The 6,737-nt window shown below is 46.7% G+C and overlaps 1 long non-coding RNA gene across 1 annotated transcript; it reads right to left on the reverse strand.

The window, feature by feature from the left end:
- Positions 1-5: 5 nt before the first annotated feature.
- Positions 6-6,336, reverse strand: LOC103180542. Its single transcript, XR_488119.2, has 3 exons — positions 6,308-6,336; positions 1,807-2,069; positions 6-61 (listed from the first exon to the last, which is right to left on the reverse strand). It is a non-coding gene; the product is annotated as an uncharacterized LOC103180542 (long non-coding RNA).
- Between the last annotated feature and the right edge of the window lie 401 nt (positions 6,337-6,737).

Raw genomic sequence — 6,737 nt, forward strand, 5'->3', positions numbered from 1 at the left:
CGCCACGTGGCGTTAAGGTGGGAATTTCAAATGATATTCATCTTTGCATTTAATATAATACCTGTAATAATAATGTATTATTGGCTAATAGCACCTTATCACGACAATCAGACGTCTCAAAGCGCTTCCCAGCGTTTTACAGCGCTTATTGTAAAGTGTAGTGACTATGTATTTTGTGGGCGAAACGCAGCAGCTAATTTGTGCGCAGCGGCGTCCCGGAAACAGCCTCGAAGTGAATGAATGACTAATCTGGGAAATTAATTGTTGGGCAGGACATCCCCCGCTCAGAGTCGTGCTCCGCCACTGTCAGGCGCTCTGGGACGCTGCCCTGCATGCGGGGAGCTATATAAATGTTCGCTGTTATGGTTGTTTAATGTCCACCAGAACTTGCAGACGGGATATCGATTTAATGTCTCCTCCAAAGGATTGACTGTATTTTGCGGACGAAACGCAGGAGCCAATTGCGCACAGCAGTGCCCACAAACAGTCTCTATATTATATATATACTGTATATATATAATCATATACACATACGTATAAGCACACACATATACATATATATATACACACCATATAATATATATTATATAGTTGTATTTTTACTTCTTTGCTGCTTAATGAGATCTGAGCTGAGTCCCGTACTTACAGAGGAAGTGCAATGTGCCTCAAGAGACACAAGCAAACTGATTGATTCAGTAAATAGGCCATTGCTGAATTTTCCAGTTAATTATATCCCCGAACTGCTTTTTAACAAACCCGTTAGGTTGACAGCAACTCAACTGGCTATTACTTATTTATGAGCCCACTCAGCATAACATCAGACTGTTGGGGAGAAGGAAAGACAAGTGGGAAGGAGGGGTGGAGTAATGTTTCATCCTGTCCTCAACCTGAATACACTTCATGGTGGGTGTCAGGATTGGAGCTTATATTTCTTATGGATTCTGGTTCCTTTTCCTATGGTTTAGTGGCTGGCCTTCATTTTAATCATGCCCACACTGACATGATTGATATTTTGACCAAAACTAAAGGGGGATATTGAGAGCAGAGCCTCATAATAATAATAATCCTTGCATTTGATATGGAGCTTTATGAAGTCTTTGAGGCATCTCAAAGCACTTCACAGAATGTACTGTAAAGTGGACTGACTGTATTTTGTCCGAGAAACACGGTAGCCAATTTGGGCACAGCAGTATTCCACAAACAGCGATGGACCAGGGAGATCAACAACAACTTGACTTAAGATTTATTTTTCGTCCACAAATATCAATTCACTTTACAGTATATTCTGTGTAGCGCTTTGAGACGTCTCGAAGACGCGATAATACGCTAAATCAAATGCAAGATTATTATCTAGGGCCCCTCACGCAGGTTACAACAACAACAAGATTTCACGTCGGGAGGACATCCCAAGGCGCTGGACAGTTGGGTCGGGACCCGAGCAGGGGGGGATATGGTCAGGGTGAGGGAAGGAGCGAGGAGGGGGTAGAGAGTCGAGAGGGGAGCTGAAGGCACGGTCAAAGAGAAGGTTAGCATCCCAGAGCGTCGCTGTTCGCTGGTTGCAGTCTTCCATTTGATGTTAGATACAATAAATCACAACAGTGCATATCAATAGCACATCATTATAACAACACAGGGCATTATAACACACACAACTAGCTGCAGTCTACCGTGTGCGAGGAGCAGGTGGATCGCGGTGCCCCGATGGGTAACGTAGTCTTTTCCCGGTGACTTCAATGCGCTTCTCTCGGGCGTGGACTACAACACCCGGCGTGCAACGCGGCCACCGCGCAGGCGCGTTCCCTTTACCTGTATCCTTTTACCAGCTGACTTGGGCAGCCGCTTTGACAGCGAGTGAGAGAGGCAGCGGCTGCGGATCAGGGTGAGCACCTGCCCAGGTGAGGGCACCTCCTGCTGCATACTCCATCTCCCAACTCCCGCTGCATACTCCATCTCCCAACTCCTGCTGCATACTCCATCTCCCAACTCCCGCTGCATACTCCATCTCCCAACTCCTGCTGTATGCTCAGGTCACACCCAAGATTTTTCCTTCAATTCTTGGAGATATACAGCTGTTGGAATACACAATGGGATCCATTAGCAGCACCGGGTGCCAATTCAGGGTCATGTACATGAATGGTATACAATACATAATAATGTAATACTTGCGTTTGGTACAGCGCCTCATCACGTCTTCGAGACGTCTCAAAGCGCTTCACAGAATATACTGTAAAGTGAATTGACCGTATATTTTGTGGGTGTAAGGCAGCAGCCAAATGCACACAGCAGCGTCCCACAAGCAGTCATGGACTACAACAATAACTTGCATTTATATAGCGCCCCTCATGCAGGGTAGTGTTCCAGAGCACTTGAAAGTGGCAGAGCACGACGCCTAGCTGGGGGACGGAAGGACCGTATTTTGTGGGTGAAACCTGTATGAAAATCTGGTCAAAGCCTCCATTAAAACTAACCACCTGTAGTTTTAAGTGAACTCTCCATCCCATAATTGTTTCTATGGGCTTCATTTAAAAGTGGGGTGACTGAAATTCAGAACTTAAAGAGAGGTATTAAGCTCAAGAGTCTCATCCAGTCATTCTGTGTTGCAGTATTCCTGCCGTCAGCTCTTAAATAGAACCGCTGTACCGCTCACTGCTACAGGTTCTTGTTCCTCTTTCCATGAAAAAGGGGACCAATGTTTTGAGCAACAGGACGGACACTGAGCGGAATTGTGACCCTGGGCCGGATCAGGCTCAAATTGTACTTCTAGGGCATGTTGACTTTATTAGATCCAGCATGTGAATTCCAACAACAACAACAAGAACTTGCGTTTCTATAGCGCGCTTCACGCAGGATAGAGCCTCGAAGCGCTTAAGAGTACTTAGACGCTCACTGACTCAACCTGCAGTCGAATCAGTGATGGGGTGACCCTGAGGTAGGCCACGCGGAGGGTTGCAGGGTCAATTCCAATAATAATCCTGGCATTATTTATAATAGGACATAGCTGTAAAAGCCACACCAACTAGCAATACACCCGGTGCTCTGTCAGCTGGATTATTTCATGAGACCTTGCTAAGGGCACTATTTACCAACCAAAATCAGCCCCAACACGTCACGGCGGTCAGGGGCTACATCGTAGCTCGTGCGTGCTAGAAATATGCAAATTCTTCTCTTATGCTGTATGCGTATGTGTGTGTATATCTCATTATTTACTTTTGTACATATTGCAAACATTTTATATTATATATGCACTTAATTTCAATATACAAAAATGGTAGGTGTTTGGGCGAGTGATGTGTTAAAGCCTGGTTCTGCTGCAGTCCTTGCCCTAGTTGCTGAGCTGGGTTACCTGAATGCCTGGTGGCAGCTTCTATTTGGAGAATTCCCTGTGGGTAACGCAGAGAGCAGATGAGTCTTCCACGCAGCCTGTGATTTGGTTTAAATGGGTGAGCACAGGAGGAGGGCGACCTGGAGCCTTGTGAGTTAATAAAACTGGAATTTAATAATAATTTGGTCATTCAATCCACAACTGTTTGTGGGACGCTGGTGTGTGCAATTGGCGGTCACATTTTGCCCACCAAATATACAAGTCAATCCACTTTACAGTATATTCTGTGAAGCACTTTGCGGCATCTCAATGACAATATACGGTGCTATATCAAGTGCAAGGATTATTATTATTATTGGATGATTTGTGATAACACCGATTCTCGTCATCTCCTGTATCACTGGGTGTAATATCAGATCAGAGTGCTGTAAACCTGCTTTTAAAGGTTTACTTAGATGGAGCAATGTTCATGAAGGTACGTGCAATGTCTACACACAGCGAGCTGCCATGTCTCGGTACAGAGGAGCCTGTGGGCAGGAGTTTAACTGCTGGTGTGTTAGACCCAAGCTTGCTTTGTGGAGACTGTGGCTGGGATGGCTCATTTCACCCACAAAACAGTCAATTCACTTTACAGTATAACCTGTCAAGCACTTTGAGACATCTCGAAGAGGTGATAAGGCGCCATATCAAATGCAAGAATTATTATTTTACACAGAGACGTTTTGTGATACTTCCAGGTTTCTTCTTCAGAGGATGTGACCGAGTGACAGAAAACTTAACATTCACACAGCGAGTGAGTGGGGCAGTGGCTCTGCTTCAACCAGGAGAGGCCTGTCTGACAGCGACCATCTGCTGCTGACGTTGACAGAACGGAAGCCAGATGTGCAAACAAGGCAATGGGCTGCATTTAAATTGCTCCAGGAACTAATGCAGCAGCAGGTCTGAGAGAAAGACGGAGATGGGATATGAGAAATCGTGATACAGCGCTGTGACAGGCGATCGAGGAGGTAACAACAGGAGATCGAGGAGGTAAGAATCTCTCTTGCTTTCACGGTTTCCTGCCTACTCAGTGCAAGAGGTGAGGTGAGAGTTAACTGTTGGAATAATTTGAGTTTATAATGGGGGTGGGGGTGTTGAATAATCAGAGTGGACACTCCGGATGGGTCGGGAGCAGTGAGTCGGAGCTGGGATCAGAGCCAGTGTGTGTGAGACAAGCTCCACATTCAGTCAGGCTCATATTTCTCCTTCGCTGCCTCTCCTTGTCATATGGTGTCTGACAGCAGCTGCTCCTCACTCACTGCCTGACTCACTCACCTCTTGTTTAAGCAGAAACTCTCCTCAGCCAGCACTCCTCTGCACTTGGCTCCTGTCATTAAGGCAGTAAAAGGCCTGAAATTCCACCTGGTCTGCCTGGGAAGAGCATTTGTGTTTTTGTCTTAAAATTTCTGATTTTTAGAATTTTAAGGGCAGAACTGTGGAGTCCTATAGCCTAGCGTTTAGAGCACTCGCCTCACAAGTGAGAGGATATGGGTTTAATTCCCGGGCAGGGCGAAACGTTTGGCAAGTTTCCTTACTGCACACACACACACACACCTCTGTTTACCTAGCAGTAAGTAGGAACTCGACTGTTAATGAATTGTTGGATCTCTTTTTCGGGGATAATAATCCCTTCAAAAATAGTAATAATAGTAATTTGATCACTCAATCCACGACTGTTTGTGGGACACTGCTGTGCGCCCAGGGCAGGAAATCCCTTCACTATACCAAGACAGAGGAGAAGCTGAACCACCCAGTCATTAGCCAGCAGTGATCCATTGCCAGTCACATCCCCAGCCCTACTCTCTTCCAGATTAAGCAGTGGATGTTTACGGAGTTCTAGGCACCAGGGACTAATCCGCACGCCTTGGAAACATCTCAAAAATGTCAAATATTTGAAGCCCAATTCAGACGTCGCTGTTAGTGAGCAGCGGTGGGGGGGGTGGGGGTGGCGCGGGTGGCACACGAGACAGCCCTGATCCGCTCTGTCCAGGAATCGGGGACATCCCACTCTCACGCACCCGAACCCACCGCTCTTCCACCCTCCCACCTCCACCCTGCGTGCGGAAATCACTGGAGAATTGCTTGCTTACACAGTGGCACCTTCCACAAACCCTTGTGAGAGAGACTTCACCAGCCTGTCACTTCCCCTACGTTTTCGTTATACAGACACGGAAAGAGTTAACTGCAGAGGTAGGGAAGTGGAGCTCTAACCGAGGAGATTTCTGTCGCACCCCCTCCCCCCATCGAAGCCTGGGTGAGATGTTGAGGCCTGGGGAGGTTCTTACGTCCTTTAGCCCCCCCCCCCATGCTCTGCCTGTGGTTTCCTTTCTGGGAAGAAAAGCCTTTGAACCGAAACCAGAGCATCTGCATGAGATCGTAAGGCCAGCTCGCAACCTCTCTCTCCCCTCCCTGGGCAGACATCTCCCACCCTCAGACAACCGTCTCCCCTCTACCCCTCTGGGCACCGATCCACTGCCCACACCCATCCTTCTCCTGACCCAGCCTCAGAGGTACGTATGCAAACAGGGCAAGAGATCTGACTGTATCACCAAAGGATTTTCCAGGCGGTCAGGGCAAAACATTAGGCAACTTTCCTTACTTCACACACACGCCTCTGTTTACCTAGCAGTGAGTAGGAGCTCACTTGTTAGTTGATTGGCGAATCGCTTTTCTGGGGGTAATAATCTCTTCAGAAAGAAAAATTAAAAGAGTAATTTGGTCACTCAATCCTGTGGGGACGCTGCTGTGCGCAATTGGCTGCCGGGTTTCACCCACAAAACATACAGTCAATTCACTTTACAGTATATTCTGTGAAGCGCTTTGAGACATCTCGAAGATGTGATAAGGCGCTGTATCAAATGCAAGGATTATTATTATTATATCATGGGTGATCTATCCCTCAACTCCATTTACCCATTTTTGCTCCATAACCCTTGATACCCTTACCTGACCAAAATCTATCCACCTTATCCTTGAAAATTTGAATGGATCCAGCATCCACAGCCTTTTGGGGGAGAGAGAGAAGAGTTAGTTCCCGATTTCCACAAATCTTTGTGTGAAAAAGTACTTCCTGATTTTACTCCTAAAATGGCCTTGCCGTAATTTTAAGATGATGCCCAACTTGTCCTTGATTCCCCCCAGCAGAGCGTGCAATGTTTGGCAAGTGAGACTCAACAACAACAAGATTCCATTTATAAAGCGCCTTTCACGTCAGGAGGACGTCCCAAGGCACTGAAAGTTGGGAGAGGGAGAGAGGGAGTTGTTGCTGGTGTCTTTGCAGAATTGAGATCCTCGGGATATAAATAAAGAGTCTCGAAATCAGACACGGGTTGATTTCAGCCAGGGTCAGGCAGCCGGTGGCACTTAACATTAACTG

The sequence above is a fragment of the Callorhinchus milii genome, unplaced genomic scaffold, assembly GCF_018977255.1.
Source record: "Callorhinchus milii isolate IMCB2004 unplaced genomic scaffold, IMCB_Cmil_1.0 Scaffold10, whole genome shotgun sequence".
NCBI lineage: Eukaryota > Metazoa > Chordata > Chondrichthyes > Chimaeriformes > Callorhinchidae > Callorhinchus > Callorhinchus milii.